At 44.2% G+C, this 20,628-nt stretch overlaps 1 protein-coding gene across 4 annotated transcripts in view; it reads left to right on the plus strand.

The window, feature by feature from the left end:
* Window positions 1-20,628, plus strand: part of Nhsl1 (NHS like 1) — a 153,847-nt gene that overhangs the window by 88,920 nt on the left and 44,299 nt on the right. The window lies entirely within an intron of this gene.

Here is a 20,628-nt window from a genome sequence, read left to right on the forward strand (position 1 = left end):
CAGACTCTGTTAACTGCCCGTAGTGACTCTGGGAAGAGTGGGGTCTCCAGATCCCGCCCCTCATCCATGATGGAATGTTGATGGGCTCAGTCTTGTGCAGGAAAGTACATGTGCTATGAATTCCTGAGTGTGGACATCTTTGTTGTGTCCAAACACAAAAACTCCTCCTCATGCGCTCGCTCAACATTTTTGGAGGGTGGGATTGATGTCCTCTGTAGGGCTCACTTATTCTCAGCATTCTATCCAGAAACTGGTACTTCTTAAAGTTTGTTCTTTTTCTCTGAAGTTAGTTAGAAAGGGATCCTGTATGACCACTTTGTAATGGTACTAAGTGCTTTGAATTCTCACAACTTGGGTTGCACCTCCATAGGCTCTCCTGAACATAGATTCTGTTGGTCGATGGGCATAGTCCTCAGTGGTCAGTGGAAAACATAAGACGAGTATATTCCTATAGCGACTGTAAAACCCTCTTCATTGTTGATGTTAAAAGTAATAATAGATGAGTAGCAAGGAAGACTTCCCAAAAATGATAAAATTGGAGGCTGAGGGATTCTTCAAAGTGAAAAGAGTCATTTGGAAAATATAGAGACTTTTTTTTTAAATATTTATTTGAGAGCGACAGACACAGAGAGAAAGACAGATAGAGGGAGAGAGAGAGAATGGGCACGCCAGGGCTTCCAGCCTCTGCAAATGAACTCCAGACGCATGCGCCCCCTTGTGCATCTGGCTAATGTGGGACCTGGGGAACCTAGCCTCGAACCGGGGTCCTTAGGCTTCACAGGCAAGCGCTTAACCGCTAAGCCATCTCTCCAGCCCAAGACTTTTTAATAAAACAACAAACCAAAGTCCTTACCCTAGCAGCTCTTTCCTACCATGCAACTTTTGAGACATACATATATGAAAGAACTACTTGTGATTTATCTGAAATATAATGAAACACAGCATCCTTTATCTTACCCAATTTTGGAAGACTTATATCTGGGAGCCATTCTGATACCAAGTCAAGGCAAAAGCAATATGAGGATCCTCTGATTTTTATGAGAATTTCCACTTACTTACTAAGTGATTTATTAATAGTGATTACCAGCTCACATTTAGTAAACACAACTAGAATTCCAGGCACTCTTGTAAGCCTGTTAGGTGTATTTCCTCATTAAATCCTCATAATGTTACTACTATTTACTTCAGTGTGCCCAGGTGAAGTACAAAGATTAAAAACTCGTCCACCTTCTCAAACTTAGCAATAGAACCAGGACGTAAACTCGGCCTATCTGAGCCTATAGAACTCACAAACTTTGTGGGTGTGTGCATGGATGTAGCGTGGATGGGGGTCGGGGGTGTGTGTCGGTCCTTACCTTCTACCTCCTTTGAGGTAGGGTCTCTTGTTCACTGCTGCCGTCACCAGGCTAGCTAGTCCATGAGCTTCTGGAAGATTCTCCTGTCTCCACTTCTTTGCTTGCCAGTACGTTACCTGGGTGTTGTGGCTTGTTTAGAAGCACTTATTTTTCACTGAGCTGTCACCCCGGCCTCCAGAACTCCTGTTGTTAGCTGCATTACCAAACCACCTTTAACTACCAGTTGTAGGCCATCTGTTACTCCGGCAGAAGGGCAGACTAGAAAGGCGGGGGCTGGCAAATCACAACGGGCAAACTGCTAAGGAGCTGTGCCAACCATTACTGTGTGGTAATATGGGGAAACAGATCATTTCTGCTTGAAGAAAGGCCGGATTGCTATCAGTAAATTCACCTTAAAACCATACAGACACTTTAGATCATAGCTCTATTTTGCCTTCCTTCAGTTTTTGTAATATGGAGCCTATGTCGTGTGGCTTAAGCTGTCTTGTTTTAGCGCCGGGCTCTTGAGAAATGAGGGCACTGTTGGGTTCCCTCTGTCATCAAGCTGGAGTAACTTACATGCTTGATGACTACAGGTTTAAATGAGAAGAAGCAGGCTAGTTTCACTCATTTACACGGCCTCGCTGCCTTCGTGATAGCAGTGGCTTAATGTTGCTAAATCCAACCAGAATCACTTCGACGGCCCCTCAGTTCCCCATGGTTAATCATGAGTCAGTTTCACCGAGGAGCATCTCTGCTTGTAGTATATAGCTCACCTTCCTCTCCCAAATAATTAATAAGAAATGGCACATGGCACTGTTCCCAGGACAAACCCCTGGGGTGGTGCCTCGCTCCATCGCTCTGCCCAACTCCTGCGCAGTGGAGCGCTGCATGGCTGGCTTGCAGGAGCACTCCTGTGCAGGTATGTGTGAGTCTGAATATTCAGGCCCAGCGGGGTTTTTGATCACTCTCCAGGAAACTGTGCTTTACCACCCAGGTCATGTATTTTCAAGTCTCGCATCGGGGCTGGTCTTCCCTTGGGAGACGAAACCTTTGTCTATTGACTTTTCTGCTTGTTTGCTTCTGATAATTCAGTTCCCTCACCATCACCATCATAAGATACCATCTCCACTGGTTCTGCCTAAACTTGAATTTTATTTTGAAAAGCTAGTTTCCGTAAGTGCTTTAATGTCCCAAAAGGGTTCATCAAAGAGATGCCCTTTTAATAAAATTAATAACCTTGGAAAATTCTTGGAGCTCAACTTTTTTAACATCTGGATTTTCAAACTCCTTTTGTGGCTTTAAAGACAGCCTTCAGAACAGTGGTTGGGAAAGATGAGATGAGAAAGAGCTTTTGGATTCTTTTGTTACTCATCGTTGACTTTAATCACTTTTGATCAGTACAGAACATCATGAGCCATTTCCCCCACATCATCTTAGCAACCTGAAAGAAACACAACAAGGAGGCTGGAGTGTCTGTTGCTTCGTTACTGGCAAAGATGAGATTAAAAACAAACAAACAAAAAAATCCTAGCTTTGGATATCTCTGGATGCACACACCATTCAGGGTTGGCCCTGTTTAGGTTTTCAGTTTAAGTTCATTCAAACTCAACAGCTTTTACTGAAAAAATAGAGGAAATAGCTAATTACCCATTATATGTAATCTGTCCTCTTACTCTTCTGATTTTTATTATGATCTTGTCCAGAATTTAAAAGAGAAATAAGATCTTTTTTTTTTTTTATAAGCAAAACAGGTGGGTGCTTTCTTGTTGGCATTAAGTACATGAATTCTGTCAGGTTTTAGAGATAGCTAGGTCTGCCTACTTTTTTTTTTTGGTTTTTCGAGGTAGGGTCTCACTCTGGCTCAGGTATTAGAGCATTGATTTGCATTTAACCCTAGAGATTTATTTGTTTTTTGTTTATTTGTATATTCATCTATTTAGTTTATACAAGATTTTGCTATGCTTCCCAGGTTGTCCTAGAACTCATAACCCTCCTGCCTCTGCTTCCTCAGTAGTGGGATGAGCGACCTATCCTATCATAGGTCTTTATGCCAGGAGTTTTCATGTGAACTGATGGAAGTGAATGGATCCCCAACTTTAAAAGTCTGAGCTTGCTATGTGTAGTAAGCAGGCAGTGTGAGGTATGGGTTGATAAGAGAACTGGAAAGAAAAATGTACTGGGAGGGGTGTCCTACTCCAGTTGGCCTGCTCTCCCACCACAAAGGATGTCTTTCAAGATGCCCAAGTGGCATGTGGCACACCAGGAACCAGGTGATCTCCATGTGCACTTTCTCTCCACTCCAAACATATCAGAGACCTTTTGTATTTATTGTTGGATGACAAAATTTGGCACAACGTTAACTTGTCGTGTTACTAGTCTTTAGGTAATGACTTAATGCTGATGACGGTACAAACATGTATCGAGACTTACAAATAGTATCTTGCTACTTGGTTAACAAGACATCTGGCTTAACAATAAATGACAAATTCATAAAGATGGATCCCATTAACCATGAAGAATTCACGCAGCTTTGTGCTGAGTTTCTGAAAGAATTCTATCCCTTTTGTCTTCATCATTGTTTGAAGCCTTCCTGACTTCATTGGAGACAGCTGTGTTGATTTTTCTCTTTACAGCTTGTAGCTTAAGTGGAAAAGGGAAGTGTAGAGCTATCCAGAGGCTTCAGGAGAAGGTCTTAGTTTGTTTCTTCAGTTTGTAGACCTCGTTTGGTAATGTGAGTGTATTACAGGCAGAAATGAAGGCATCCTGTTTAAAGTTTTTCTCCCCCAAAAGTCCAACTTGAGAGAGATAACCAGGATCTCTCACGGTGCGCTTAACCGGCAGTTTAATCACTGCATCTGTGTACAGATGATCCGCCTGGATCAGTTCACAGAGCATCTGTTGTTGGTGTGAGAAACATTCTCCAGTCACAGCTCTTGCTGAGGAAATACATTTAGCAGTCGGCTTCTCCATGGCTCTGGAATGAGAAGTGTGAGTACAGGGGCCGGGGATGTTAAATGTGGCCTGTGTTCATTTAATGGCAGGGAATTGCTACTTTCTGTTTTTGTTTTTTTGTTTTTGTTTTGTTTTGTTTTTTGTTTATTTTTTCGAGGTAAGGTTTCACTCTAGCCCAGGCTGACCTGGAATTCACTATGGAGTCTCAGGGTGACCTTGAACTCATGGCGATCCTCCTACCCCTTCCGCCTGAGTGCTGGCATTACAGGCGTGTGCCACCGTGCCCAGCTGTTGCTTTTTTTTTTAACAGCTGGAATGATAGACATTTAGGCTATGCAATGTGAAAAAGTGACTGCTTAGACAAGATGATTGAAAATACTCGTGTGTGAGCACATGTCAGCTTGTTCAGCAGTCGGAGTGGGAGTCCGTTATCCAAAGTATGGACCAGTTTCTAAGTAGGTTCAGCCAGGTCTCCCTGACGGCTCCTGACACCAGACCTTCTTATTCCAGGATGACTGCTGCCTGCCCTTCTGTCCTCAACGAATGAGTCTGGGAGGTGCTGTGAAGTTCCCTATGGGCTTCGGCTGTTAGGTCCCTGACATCTCACAAATGCTCCTTGTGTCTGCAGATGTCTTTGCAGGTGTCGTCTCGTAGACAACAGATGAAAGCTCACTCTCCTAAAATAAGACGTCTGCGCACGACCTCAGACAGGCTCCAGGGGAACACTTGGCCAGGCCACCTGTGCCAACCATTTTTTGTCACGTTTTAAAAAACATAACATGTGGGCTGGAGAGATGACCTAGCAGTTAAGGTGTTTGCTTGTGAACCCAAAGGACCCAGGTTCAATTCTCCAGGTTCCATGTAAGCCAGATGCACAAGGGGGCGCATGCATCTGGAGTTAGTTTGCAGTGGCTCGAGGCCCTGGTGCACCCATTCTCTCTCTCTCCTTTCTCTCTCTCAAGTAAAAATAAATTTAAAAATGACATGCAACAAAGCACATAAACCATGTACAGCTTGACAAATAATTGTAAAGCAAGCATCTGCTGTAGTACCTAAATTTAAATTGCTGTCTTATTGGAGAAGTCTGAATTTAATGAGTCTTAAGTCACATCTAGATTCCAGTCCTGACACTGGCTTGTACTGAGAACACAGTAGTTGAGTTTGTTTCTTCAACAACTTAAATTCTTAAATCTCTAAACATTATCATACCTGTTTTCATGGGAATAAGATGAGTTTATTTACATAAATGCCTCAAAGCCCCTGCCCGTCATTGTGGAAGCAGGAGGAGGGATGGATTTTAAGTGTGACAATACGTAGAGACGACGGAGTGGCTCTTAGTCTTCTTTTCCAAATGGCTGTCAGTGCTTTCGCAATGTGCTCCATTTCCAATGTGTGGTATGGGGAGGGGGAGGGAGAATACGAGCAAGAAACAATGCCAGGTGACCATGAGAGTCACAGACAAGTGACGCTCAGGGTCAGGTCCCCCACACGAGCAGGATGCCTCCTTCCCCACTTCCCAGCAGGCAGCCTCTGTGTGCCACTTAGGGTGGAGAGCTGGAAGGAACCATCCAGTCCTCTGGTCATCCTCCCTCGCATTCTGCAGATGGGTGAACCAAAGCCCCAAGAAGCTGAGTGCTCATAGCGTGTCGTGTGCTCTGGTGGCATGATCTCAGATGCCCGGGTGCCCCAAGGAGACTCCTCACTTTGGTATTTCTTCAGCTGCCTTCAATTCCCGACCGTTCGCAGGGACAGGACTCATCCTGGTAATGTAAAGGTCCGAGGCAGGTGAAGGTTCCTCAGCCAGATCATGTAGGAATTGCTGCTGCAATCTTCCCTTCCCTCAGCCCTGCTTTCATTAACATTCAGATTCATCTGAGAAACAAAGAGAAGTCTTTTGTGATGTCATGTGTGATGGCTTCATCTAAAGGCATCTGATGCTTGTTTTCAGGGCTCTAACAAGACCATTCATAACTCAGTGAGCTGAAAAAGTAAGAGACAGGAGTTAGGAGGAGAAAAAGATAAAGGTTTGAAAATATACTAATGATTTATCACTCGGAACTGGGTTTATTCTTGCCTAGCTTGTGGCTTCCTAAAGAATACCAGAAAGACAGATGTGTCTAGCTACAGAAAAAAAATGCCATTTTTTTTATGGACAAGAAACATTAAATTAGTTACATTCTTTTTTATTTTTTTAAATACTTTTTATTGGCAACTTGCATAATTTTAAACAATATTCCATGGTAATTCCCTCCCTCTAGTTACATTCTTTTTATTTATATACTGTTTTAAATCATGTTTACAGTTTTTTGAGGGGAAGTGGCCTGATTTGGTTAGTTTTCTGGTGGTTGTTGTGTTTTGTTGTTACTGTTTCAACAACCTCCATACATATACACAATGTACCCTGATGGATTTCTGTTTTGTTTTTTAATTAATATTTTATTTTCATTTATTTACTTGACAGAGAAAGAGGGAGAGAGAGAGAGAGAATGGGCGCTCCAGGGCTTCCAGCCACTGCAAACAAACTCCAGACGCATGCGCCCCCTTTGCATCTGGCTAACGTGGGTCCTGGAGAGTCAAACCTGGGTCCTTTGGCCTTGCAGGCAAATGCCTTAACTGCTAAGCCATCCCTCCAGCCCTTTGTTGAGACAGGGTTTCAGTCATGAGCCCAAGCTAGTTCTGAAGTCACTCTGGAGCTCATTCTGGCCTCAAATTCACGGTTATCCTCTTGCCTCATACAAGTATATCTACCGTGTCTGGCTCCATTTTCTAGCTTAAACAAAATTACTCACAGAATTTGGGCAAAGGGAGTGGTAGAGTGTTCTTTAGAAAAAGATACAGAATAGAGGTAAGAAATACGGGTTGTCTCTTTCTCCCAGCACTGCCGTCTTGCTTTGTTGGCATTAAGTATTCCAGCAACCATCTCAGAATTCTGACCCCAGTGTCGTGAGGACCCAGCCGGGGGACCTCAGGAATCATATCTCATCTTTGAGCTTGGCTTTCTTCTCTGAGAAACAACTCGGGATCTCTAAATTACCTTCTCAGCTCTAAACATTTTGATTGGCCTTCACTTCTTGAAGGTGACCTATGTGAAACTTATCGACACAAAGCTAGCTCGAATGCCGAGTCTAAGTCCTGACAAATAGAGTTGTCTGAAGTCAAGTTTGTGTTGACATGAAAGCTCTCCACACATATATTGCAGCTGAGTCACTGGGTTGATATTGTACTAGCAACAAAGATGTGCTTTGTTCCAGCAGCTTAAAGCCAGCCAGAGAGACAAGATGTATGTATGAACCTGGTCCAAGGTTGACGATGGCATTATTGATCCTCACTCCACCCCTGCCTGGGTGTTGCCTTTAAATCATAAATTTTATCCCGTTCCTCCTCAGTTGAAAATGCTTTTCCAGCTCCTGGTCATCAACAGAGTCAAACCTCAGCTCTAATATCAGAACCTTCAGAAACTGACCCCGCACTGTCTGGCTCTACTGTGCCAAATCACCCCCTTTCTCTCATGTTCCTCTGCCCCTACGGACCAAGTTTCTGACTCCAGACTTTATCACGGGGTGACTACATCTACCTTTTATGGCCGTGAAGGCTCCCAGTGCCCTTTGACCTAGACAGATGAGTCTGTTTGGGGAGGTGCTGGGAGGTTCCCCCTGGGCTTTGGTCGTGGGTCCCTGACATCTCACAGATACTCTTGGTGTCTTGGACCCTCAGGGTCTTCTGCTGGAATGCCGCCTTACCTTGCTCTCACCGCTCCGCCACGTGGTTTGCTGCTTCGTAGCTGCACCACCACCTTTCCTACCTGGCCCATTCTTACTCACCCTTTGGTAGTAACCGCAGCCTGTGGGTGTGTCCAAGTCCCCGTGGGGTTCTCTTGGACTCCCCAGGCAGTCTGGGCCGCCCCTTTCTACTCTTCCACATAGTCCCACAGAGCCTGGAACCCCTCCTTCAAACAGCTTGTGAGCAGCTGTGTAACTATGTTTCCACATCCCTTCTTCCCTTAAGCAAGGCCCTTGGGAGCATGTGCTTGTCCTGTGGCTCCAACGCAGAGCCTAGTACAAGGTGCTATAAACACTGTCCTGTTTGTGGAGACCCTGGAGACATTCAGAGAAGTTATTAAGAACTAAGGAACAAGGCTGGAGAGATGGCGTAGCAGTTAAGGCATTTTGCCTGCAGACCCAAAGGACCCAGGTTCGATTCCCCAGGACCCACATAAGCCAGATGCACAAGGGGACGCATGAGTCTGGAATTTGTTTGCAGTGACTAGAGGCCCTGGCATGCCCATTCTCTGTCTGTCTCTCTTTTCTCTCTCTCCCTCTCTGCTCGCAAATAAATAAAGTTAAAAAAAAAATAGAACTAAGGAACAACTGGTGAGATTGTGGGGTCACGCAAAGGTGGGAATGGAGAGAGCCAGGGCTAAGAGTCGTGGAGACTGGCCTTTACGTTCAAGGACTTTGCAGGAGAAGTTGCCAAGATTGTGGTTGGGGAAGAGGCAAGTGAACTGGGATGAGGTTGAACGTGGAAGCAGAGTAGAGAACTGAGGCAAGACTTGTGTCTTCCCAGAGAATTTGGAAGTTGTTTGGTAGCCAGCGTATGTTGAGGCCATTCGCTAGTAGAAATGTGGCCTCCACTGTGTTGGTAGTTTTCCCCTGGAAAGGATGACTTCATTAGCTGAATTTGCTTGTAAATTTAATTAGGTTGCCTTTTCAAAGGAAATGATAATGTAATTTAAGGCTTTTTAAAAAAAAAATTATCTGTTTGGTATTCATTAGATTTGGAATTTCTATCCTTAGGGAAAGTTTGCTCAACCTGGCGAAACAGGGAATTAAATCCCCTATTGAGAAAAGAGAGGAGCAAAGATAGAAATATGAGATTAACAGAATGGAAACTATGAACAAAGTGGCCTCTTCAACGTCTCCTTTTGGATTTGATGAATTACAATAACGAGTTCACCTGTAATCAACCCGGAACGAAGTGCTTTTCTCGGGGTAGTTAGCCTGTGGGAGGGAGTCAGGTAGGTGAGTTAAGGAGGATGAATCATGTTTGCTTTTTCAGAAAAGAGACTTTTTGCCTCCCCCCCCCCCTCCCTTTAATACTAACTCACAAAAGCTCGGCTAGTAGAGACAGTCCTTCAAATGCGCCAGGTCGTTAACAAAGCATTCTGGATTGTTTGAACAAAGGCTTTTTGTGTCCGTAGCTAGTCTGCTGTCTCAGCAGTTCTGTTTTCACTGCTGATAAAGTAACCTGAGTGGTCAGTGCCTTTCAGCCAGTGCAGCATAGAACTGCTTCTGGGAAGTCCCTGGGTAAGGCTTGCTGTCGCTCTGCGAACAACCGAAGTCTCTGGTCCTTGTAGAAAATCTCCGCAGGCTACCTGATAGTGTGTCACCTTGGTGATGTCCTCCACGCCCCCCGTAGGGCTTCCTGGTTCTAATTCAAGAGGGGATGTCCTTCACCCCAGCTGCGCTCACCTGGAGCTCGCTGGACTGGCATGCTTGTATTCACCTCGGGCTCCAGAGGCTTCTGCCTTCATTTCAATCAGACTGAGGTCTGCAAGTTGTCTTCAATTGATCTTGAGTTGACAAAAAGAAAAGAAATGGTAAAAATATAAAAAATATTTTTTTTCTGTGGTGGAAAATGACATTTAAAAATATTTTTATTTATTTATTTGCAAACAGAGAGAGATAGAGCGGAGGGATGGATAGAGAGAATGCGCATACCAGGGCCTCTGGCGGCTGCAAATGAATTTCAGATCATGTGCCATTTTGCGCATCTGGCTTTACATGGGTACTGGGGAATAGAACTCAGGCATTTAGCATTTGCGGGTAAATGCCTTAACCACTAAGCCATCTCTCCAGGCCAGAAAATGACATTTTAATAATGATCCTTTTGATGGCGCGCAGAGGCAAAGCTGACAGTTGGTCCACTCAGTGGCATGGCCACTGGGACGTGATACACTGACGTTTAACTGCCCGGGTTTCTTTCCTCGAGTTCTTTCTTTGGAGTTAACCATAAAGGGGGAGATTAACTGGAATGGATTTTTAAAAACCCTTTTATTTGCCACATGTTTTCTAATATGTGAAATCTAGATCTCAAATTACCTATGTAGGGGCTAGAGAGAGATCTCAGTTGGTAAAATGCTTGCTGCACAAGCGCACGAAGTCCTGAGTGAAAACCTTCATGCCCAAAAACACCAGGTGAGGTGGTACATGCCTGGGGAGATGGAGACAGGCAGAACCCCGGCGTCTCTGGCCAGCCAGGCTAGCGCAATCAGTACGCACTAAGTTCATGTGAGTCCCCACCTCAAACGGTGGTGGAGAGTTCCTCAGGATAACAACTAGGTTATCCTCTGGCCTCTACACACATCTACAAATATGTGCACCCCCCCCCACACACACAGGCACACACCATGCACAAGCAAAACATATAAAACCATTTATATGACCTCAGTTGTCTATGATGTGTAATGTCATTGAGGGAGATACTGGTGCCAGGACACAGGGATTAAAAAAAAATCGTTCTGGTCTGTATTAATACTTGAGTCATCGAATTCATTTCCGGCTTGACTGTGGAGCCAGTGACAAGTTAGTGGTGACACTCTGTCTTCCCAGTGTTCCTCACTATAGTTCGCTTAATATTCTGTGGAGATTAACATGAGAAATCATTTGGAATTGTGTAAAAATAATTTTTAGGCTGTCTGCTCATTTTTTTTTTGGTTTTCCTTGGCAGAAAACCTCATCTTTTTCCAAGGTGGCATTCTGTCACCATCTCCTTTCCTGCTCTACTCTTCCCCAAAACTGATCTGGGAGCTTTCTGTGAAAATGCAGCTTTCCCATGGAATCTGTTCTGGCTGATCAAAATGCAATTGGCTTGTCACATCTAGATTTGGTCAGTGTGTGTGTGTGTTTATTTTTTTTAATCCCAGGAACTAAATACTTGGGGCAAACATCTTCCGAGAGGAAAGACTGACTTGGGCTCAGGGTTTCAGAAGTTTTCAGTTTATGGTTGAGCTGGCTTCGTTTTGTCGGGGCCTGTGATGAGACTGACCATCATGGAGAACAGGGTAGGGTGGAGCAAAGCTGCTCACCTCACCGTGACTAGAAGCAGGGGAGAGGCTAAAGAAGGGGCTGGGAGACCAGACACACCCTTCACAGGTGTGCTTCCAGTGACCTACTTCCCCCAGTCAGGCTCCATCCCCCCCCCCCAATATTTCTATCACCTCAGTGACCTTTTGAGTTATCAACTCATCAAAGGATTAACTATTGACTAGATCAGAGCCCTCACTTCCCAGAAGCCCACCTCTGAACACTATGTTAAGGACCAGACCTTGAACACATGAGCATTTGGGGGCTATTTTATACCTAAACCCTAATGGTCTCCCTGAAATTCTACTGAGACACTTAGTTCCTTGGTTAGTAAACCCTGATTGAGCACCTAATCTGCCTTCACTTTCCTGTCACACCCCCACCCATTTTTTTCTCTGTCCTCTTTATATCATGACTCTGAGTTCTCAAAGGGCCCACTTAGTAGGGGACATCACAGTCCATGTTGGTCCTTGTCCTAGCCCAAACCCCGAAAAGTGTAATGATGACACAAACCACCAGCTGGACACAAGTCACAGGCCTTGGGTAAAATAAAGCAGAAAGTGACCAGGAATAAAACATCTAAACTGAGTGATGGGAACAGCACGTGTCACTTACCCAAACTGTCCCTTTAAGGGCACATTGCCAGGTGAACCAGGGCATGATGCATGCATTTAATAACTCACTGAACACCAGTCGATTGCCCACTCTGAGCCAAGGCTGAACAATCAGTAGGAGGACTTCAGTTGTTCCTTTTAGAACATGGAAAGCCATTGGAAATACTGACTCTCAAGAGTCATAATCTGACTCATCATTGTTTAGTGGGTCAATTTGTCTCTGGGTTAAAGTTCACATTTAGGGGAAGAAGGGATCAGCCAGGGTTACCACAGTAATCAAGTGGCCGTTGATAATAGCCTGAATCAGGAAGCTTCCCCTGGAACTGAAGTAGGATTCTATAACAAAAGAGCCCACCAGACATTTTAAAGAACTCTTGACAGGTAAAACACTTCTATCAGGAGTAAAGATTAAAGCATTTCCTGAAGCAAAAAACGTTTAGTGACTAAAAGTAGATCAAATACAATATTCTTCCCTCTCATGTGGAAGGGTACTCTGCCAGCTAAATTCATCTTTGCCTGGTCTTCCTATTAAGTTATTGCCTTGGCAAGTAGGAGCTAATACAGACATAATGATTGGAACAAACTAACCCTCTTACCCCTTTGGGTTTTTTTTTTTTCTTTTCAAAATATTTTTATGGATTTGCAAGCAGAGAGGAGATAGAAGAGAGACAGTTAAAATGTGCATGCCAGGGCCTCCAGCTGCTGCAAAAGAACTCCAGATGTGTATGCCACTTTATGTACCTGGGTTTACGTGGGTACTTGGGAATCGAATCCAACTCATTAGGCTTTGGAGGCAAGCACCTAAACCATAAAGCCATCTCTCCAGCCCCAGGTTTTTTTTTAATCATTTCTTACATTGAAATATGCAGGAAGTCTCTGCCTACCAAAAATTATTGTCTTTTTTTTAGAGGGCCCACCCTGCACTTCCTCTAAGAGAAATTTGTCTTTCTTTCATTCCATTCATATGAGTGTCACCCTGATCCCTTTAGCTTTTTATGTCTTCTCATAGTGTGGCTCCCAGCCCCGCAACGTGAGCACCACCAGGGGAATTGTTAGAAATGCAAGTCCTCAGGCCCGGCTCAGATTTATTTAGCAGGCATGGGAGTGAACCTGGCAGTGTCCTTAACATGCCCTTCTGGGGATCCCGAGGTGCCTGCTCTACGTAGCTATGTGGACTTTAACTGGGCATCTGAGCTGTAAGTGCCTTGAAGGGTGGAACGGACCCCACAGCCCTGCGAGCACATTACAGTCTGGGGTGCTAAGCTCCAGCCTCCGCTGACCCCGGCTCCTGGTCTACTCAGAAGGTGGCTGGAGAAACTGGGTGTCCGTGTCCTTGCTGCTCCTTGTTCTTTTCTCTCCAAGTTCTCTCATCTGTGGCAGTCTGGAAGAAGAGTGTCCAGAGGGTCATGGTGAAATGGCTGGTCAGGCATCTGCCAGGAGATGCATGGACCCTGTAGGGTTAGAAAGAAGACCTGGCTGATCCCAGTGAGGTTTGCCTCTCCCCCACTTCCTCCTGAAGCAGATTTCCAGATAACTTTGCTTGGCATTTGGGTCAGCTGGCATTCGTCAGCTTGGCCTTCCTTTCTTTGCTGGCAGGTAAGCAAACCATACTCTCGACAGCTGGAATCCTGTATGTGGACCATGGAGAGACATTCACTTGTAAACCTTCAGGGAAGGTTTAATCATTAAAGTCACATGTTCTTTTGCTTTGTCATTTTATGATGTTGCTTTGGATGCTAAGTGTCACCGAGGTGATGGTTGTTGAAGAACTGCTCTTCTGAACTCTATGTGATGGAAGATAGATTTGACTTTAATACTTGATATATATAATAACATGCCTTTATGCCATTATAAGTATCCCTGCATAATTGCATAATAACTCGTACTGTAAAAGGGAGGAAGGGAGAAAGACTGAATCATTAAACAATAAACCAAAAAAGTAGATATTTATTCAAAATCTTAGCATTTAAAATCACTGTTACATCATGTACGAAAATATTAAGCCGGCTGTGGTGGCATACATCTTTTATCCCAGCGCTTGGGAGGCAGAGGTAGGAGGATTGCTATGAGTTCGAGGCCACCCTGAGACCACACAGTGAATTCCAGGTCAGCGTGGGCTAGAGTGAGACCGTACCTCAAAAAACAAACAAAATTAAAGAAAAGATTGATATTAAATTCATAGTGTCTTTGGGAGTTTGTATAACTTTTCAACTCTTTAGATGGGTCTACAAGTGAGTAACTTAATACTTGCCCAGCTGTAGGTTTTTAATTATCTTTCAGTTTGTTGATTTTTTTTTTCCATCTTTGTGTGTATGTGGGGGGCAGGTGGGCATGGATATGCCATGGTGTGTTATGGTCAGAGGATAACCTCAGATGTCAATTCTTACGTCTGCCTTGTTGGAGGAAGGGTTTCTTATTGTTTGCCTCTGTGAACATCAGGCTAGCTGGTCTGAGTTTCTAGATGATGCTCCTGTCTCTGCCCACCATCTTGCCATAGGAATGCTAGGATTACAGACATGCTGTACTGTGTGTGGCTTCACATAGGTCTTGGGGATCTGAACTCAGGTCCTCACACTTGTGTGGCAAGCACTTTATCCACCAAGCCATCGCCCCAAGCCAAACTTGTTGATCCTTGAGGACAATTTAAATAAGTTAGAGTGAACTGCTTTGAAGAATTTTTGGAAACTTTAGATATATTTGGGGGAAATTTATAGTTCATCCATGGCATAAGAAACCAGTAATCTTTTTCTCTTTGCTTGTATTGCCAAGCCCAATAAATTAATGAAGTGAGAGGAAAATCCCTTCTATTTTTAAATGTACTTAGTTTGATGTTCATTAAGGACATATATTTTCTAATATATACATTCATAATTTTTAAGTGAAGTCAGTTTTTCCTGTGTGCTTACTTGAAAGCTCAAAGTAAATTTTTTCTAGCTATATAATACCTGGTAGAGCTGTTGGCTGGAATCTTCTAAACATGAATGCCTGCGGACTGATGTATTCTCAGTCATTCTGGATGGAGACAAAGATATATTCTAGAACTGACCTTCTCCCTTCATTTGATGGAAAATGACTGGAATAGAAGTTTAGAAACTTGGACCTACTAGAGACTTTGTACCCGGGTTTCATAATATATAAGACAGATAAAATGTTTGTTTCCCTTTAATCCCCACACAGTTATTTCAAACACAAATCAAATAATGATGGCACAGGACTTTCTGTTTAGGAAAGCCTCAGCAATGTCTTCAAAAGGCAGTGATCTCCAGGCTGGAAAGACAGCTTAGCGGTCAAGCACTTGCCTGTGAAGCCTAAGGATCCCGGTTCGAGGCTCGATTCCCCAGGACCCACATTAGCCAGATGCACAAGGGGTGCACACATCTGGAATCCATTTGCAGTGGCTGGAGCCCCTGGTGCACTCATTCTGTCTCTGTCTCTCCCCTCGCCCCCTTCTCTTTGTCACTCTTAAGTAAATAAATAAAAATAAACAAAAAAAAGTTAAAAAGGCAGTGATCTGAAAAGATTGATGCTAGATGCTAGCTCATCATAGGGCATTCTCACTGAAGCAGTGTGTCATGACCGTTGTTTTTATAATTAACTTTAGAGTCCTTCCAGTGCTTTATGACCTTGTATTGTAGTCAGGATGGTAAGGGATTTAATACTGTTAAAAATAAATCATATGGGCTGGAGAGATGGCTTAGCGGTTAAGTGCTTGCCTGAGGCTCGGTTCCCCAGGTCCCACGTTAGCCAGATGCACAAGGGGGCACACGTGTCTGGAGTTCGTTTGCAGAGGCTGGAAGCCCTGGCGCGCCCATTCTCTCTCTCTCCCTCTATCTGTCTTTCTCTCTGTTTCTGTCGCTCTCAAATAAATAAATAAATAATTAAAAAAATAAATCATATTCAGATATTTGAATGTGGTATGTCTGGAATACTGTGCTGTTAAGGAAGGCAAAATCCTGTTTTTGACTTGACTATTCCTAAACTTTCCTAGGACTTCATACTATGTCACTCTTCTGGCCTGAAAAGTGGCAAACTAGTCAGCGTACCTGGCTCTTCTGACCTTTAACAAAGCAGTGTTTGTTTCAGATTCTCTGGCCATTCCTTTCTCTTTCAGTGTTCAACAAATCAGTAAACTTGTGGGTTTTTTAAATGGTTATTTAATTATTGTACACTTTATTTATTATACATTATAATATTTCTAATTATTATATACTACCACTTTATTTATACTATGTGTATAACTTCTCCTCTTCCTCACTCTCATTCTTATTAAATTAATCACATAGGTCACACTCTGTCTGTCTGTCTGTCTATCTGTCTGTCATCTATCTAACACAGTCCTAGGGATTGAACCTAGGGTCTTATGTCTCATAATCACTTGTGCCCAACCACTAAACAACCTTCCCAGACTTAAGTCATATGCACTAACTATTTAGGAACTCTTACCCTTATATTTTATTTTATTTTTATTTTTATTTATTTATTTGACAGAGAAAGAGGGAGAGAGAGAGAGAGAGAATGGGCATGCCAGAGCCTCTAGCCACTGCAAACGATCTCCAAACACATGCGCCCCCTTGTGCATCTGGCCAGAGTGGGTCCTGGGGAATCAAACCTGGGTCCTTTGGCTTCGCAGGAAAACACCTTAACCGCTAAGCCATCCCTCCAGCCCTTACCCTTGTATTTTAAAACCACTGTACAGAACTGAAGAGACGTCTCAATGCACAGCATACTTTCTCTTGTCACTGAATATTCACGTCAGTGGTCCACGTGCTTTGACTTGCGTCACAGTGACTTCCTTACAGCTCTGGTTCCTGTAGTGTATGGCAGCGTCACAGATTTGCAGGTTTGAACTGAACCTTGTCTTGGGGTAGGAGTCAGTAGCCAGAAGATGGTGAAGACAAGTCTCATCATGTGACTTCAATGTTCAAAGTTCCCAGAGGCTTCATGTAAAAAACAAGAGTTCTGGGAACCCACGAGGCCCTTGCTCTCTTCCGCTCCAATCTCTCCTCTTCTCCCTTTCTGCTCCACCAAAGCCACAGTCCTCTCTAGCTCTTCCTCAGCAACACACCACCTGCTTTCTTTACTCAGATGCCACCAGCCCCTGAAACCTGGGCTACCTCTAGATCACCAACCCTACCATCATCTCGTCTTTCCCTGCCTGGCTTTCCTCAGCTCGTGCACGTGTTAGAACATAGGCTCTGTGGACTGGACTCCTCATTCTGTGCCCTGAGGAATCTCCTTTTCTTGGCACATGTGGCAGGTGATGGATGTTTAGGAACTCTTCATTGTATTACTAGATAAAAGGGGTGGGCTGCGCTTTACACTGGAGTCACCACACCTGAGTTACAGACGAGAGAGAACAGGCGTGGGACTGGTGGCTTGCTGCACTATGAACTTTGTCCTTTTGGAAAGAGTTGTTGAGCCCTTAAACCTTCTCTTCACTGTTCTTTTTTTTTTTTAATTTTTATTTTTTTGGTTTATTTTTATTTATTTATTTGAGAGCGGCAGACAGAGAAAGAGGCAGAGAGAAAGAGAGAATGGGCACACCAGGGCTTCCAGCCGCTGCAGACGAATTCCAGATGCATGCGCCCCCTTGTACATTAGGCTAACGTGGGTCCTGGGGAATCGAGCCTCGAACTGGGGTCTTTAGGCTTCACAGGCAAGCACTTAACCGCTAAGCCATCTCTCCAGCCCACTTAACTGTTCTTTTATAAAGATGGGCTGAGCCCTTGTACTTTGTAAGGTATAGTAAGGTCCAAGGAGACATGAGGTATGGCTTCTTCCTTCAAAGAATATATATCCTCTATATAAATCCTATAAATGTATATAAATTAACATGGAGGGGACTGCAGTGATACATCCATCATGTTCCCTGTTGCTATGGCAAAATAACCTAACAGAAGCAACTTAAGAAGGAAGGCTTGGGCTTACAGTTCAAGGGGCGCAGTCCATGGTGCTGGGGAACGCCTGGGCGCAGGAGCACGAAGCAGCCAGTCACGTGGTGTCCAGAGTTAGGAAGCCAGGATTGATGAATGCTGGCCCTCAGCTTGCTTTCTCCCTTGGGACGGTGCCACCCATAATTAAGGTGGATCTTCTCACCTCCATTAACCTAATCTTGAAAATCCCCCAGACAAATCCCACGGGGTTGTATCCATGGTGATTCTAAGCCCTGTCAAGTTGACTGCAAAGGTTGACCCTCACAAGTGGCTTGGAGGCAGAAGCAAAATGTCATGAGAAGTTTTTAAAGGCACATGGTCATCGTTACCATACCAGAGAATGTAACATGGGATGTTGGAGTAATGAGGGAAGGCTTTTGTGGAAGAGAGGATCTGAGGTCAACCTTGGGAGTTGGGATAGTGTTTTGCTTAAGCTGTCTCTAGTGTGTCCCGTTCTGTTGCTTGTAAGCATAGCAGCTGCCACGTGGGGCAGTAGAAGCTGGGCTGCTATGACAACATATAAATCTGGGTGGCTGAAAAAAAGACCTTTAGGGCTGGAGAGGTGGCTCAGTAGTGAAGGCGCTTGCTTCCAAAGCCTGAGGACCAAGGTTCGATTCCCCAGGACCCACATAAAGCCAGATGCACAAGGTAGCGCATGTGTCTAGAGTTCGTTTGCAGGCTTCAGGCCCTGACGTGCTTCTCCGCACACACATTCTCTCTGTGTCTATCTATATATCTGACCCTTTCTCTCAAATAAATGGAAAAATAAAACTTTTTTTTTTTTTTAAAGAAAAAAGACCTTTATTGTCTCATAGGCCTAGAAACTAAAAGTTCAGTATCAAGGTGGTGGCAGATCCAGGCTCCCTCTCTTTGAGGCTCCTTTGCCTCTTCCAGCTTCTGATGGGCCCTGGTGTTTGCTAGCTCGTACACGTCCCATCTCAGCCCGTCTTCACGTGGCCATCTTCCTGTGACTTCACAGGGTCCTCAATCATACTGGTTTAGGCCCCACCCTAGCAACTCCGTTTTCACCTGGTTATACCTTATACTATTTCCAAGTAGTTAGATGGCCACAGATATTGGGGGCTGGGACTTTAACCTATCTTTTGGAGGGACACAAGTTGACCCCTGTAATATCCTTCAGGTGGCTGGGGGACAGCTCAGGTACACATGCTGGCTGCCCAAGCATGGGGCCCTGTGTTCAGACACCCAGCACTTGCAAAAGCCCGGAGTGCTGCTGCGTGCCTGTAATTCCAGAACCGGGGAAGTAGAGACAAGACGATCTCGGGACCTGCTGACTGGCTAGTCTAGCCAAATGGGTGAGCTCTGGGTTCAATGAGAGACCTTCTCTCAGAAATAAAGTGGAGAGCCATTGAGGAAGATACTGGCCTCCATATGTATGTATACATATATGTGTACCCACACATATATGAACACACACCCATACATAGCAGACATGGACACCATACACACATGCACAAAGAAATTAATTAAAAATGTACATTCAGGGCTGGGGAGATGGCTTAGTGGTTAAGGCACTTGCCTACAAAGCCTAAGACCTCATGTTTGAATCTCTAGATCCCATGTAAGCCACATGCACAGTGACGCAAGCATACAAGATTGCACATGCACGCGTGAGGACGCATGCGTCTAGAGTTTGTTTGCAGCAGCTGAAGGCCCTGGCATGCCCATTCCCCACCTCCCTCCCCTTCTCACTTTCTCTCTCTTAAATAAATTTTTTAAATGTGTATTCAGATCAGAGAACATCAATTGTTTTTCTCAGAGCTCTGAGTGGAGAGGTAACTGGAATCTGGAAAGTCGATCCATTGTCATCCCTCTGTTGGTAGAGTCATCAGAGTTGTTCTGGAACATTCTCATTTTCCTCCATGTCCCAGGGCTGAAGTCTGGTGTAGGCATCCATGCTGTTTTGCCTAATGAAACTGGAATGGATATAGCCCCGTTGACTTCTGACTGGAAAAGCCAGAGGAGGACTCAAAGGCGTGATTCTCCATTGCAACGGAGCAATGATGGGCCTCCACCCGCCTGGTCTTCAGGTGATGGTGGTAAACGGAGCGACATGAAGGGAATGCCACCTTGTGCTGCTACTGAGTTTTTGAAACTACCGAGCTAAGCCACTGAGATATTGGAACTACATGTAGCTGCTGCAAATTGTAGCTCGTTGTGAGTGATTCAGTCAATTTAGGCACAGTTACATAGAAAGAAGAAATTCAGTAAGAATTGTCCAAAGAGAAAGGATATTGGAAATATCTCTTGAAAGCTTCCCATGGTAGAAGATCCTGTTGGTGTCTATAAGTTAAACTCACAAGAGGGTCAGATCATTAGTTTATGACCTTACTTTTTCCTGTTATATTTAAATTGTAATCTCTCTAAAATGTTTGCCCATTTTCTTTTATTTTTTAGTTTTTCACAAGAGATTTGGTAGTGATAAAATTCTTATGTTGGGCTAAAAGAACTTCGCTTATACTGTCAGTTCACTTATTTACTGTGCCTATTTTCCTTGTGCTAAAGAACTTTTTTTTGTTATTTATTTTGAGGAGTGGGGGTTAATGAAAGGAAGAAGGGGAAATTTGTCCTTTGGAAGCTGGGGACCTCAGCAAACAGTGATACCTTTCTCGAAGCAGCCCTGGGGGAATAATAACACAGCTTGACTCTACGTTTCTCTTGCACGAAGAAGATGTTAGACATAGGTCTT

The sequence above is a fragment of the Jaculus jaculus genome, chromosome 9 (genome assembly GCF_020740685.1).
Source record: "Jaculus jaculus isolate mJacJac1 chromosome 9, mJacJac1.mat.Y.cur, whole genome shotgun sequence".
Taxonomy (NCBI): domain Eukaryota; kingdom Metazoa; phylum Chordata; class Mammalia; order Rodentia; family Dipodidae; genus Jaculus; species Jaculus jaculus.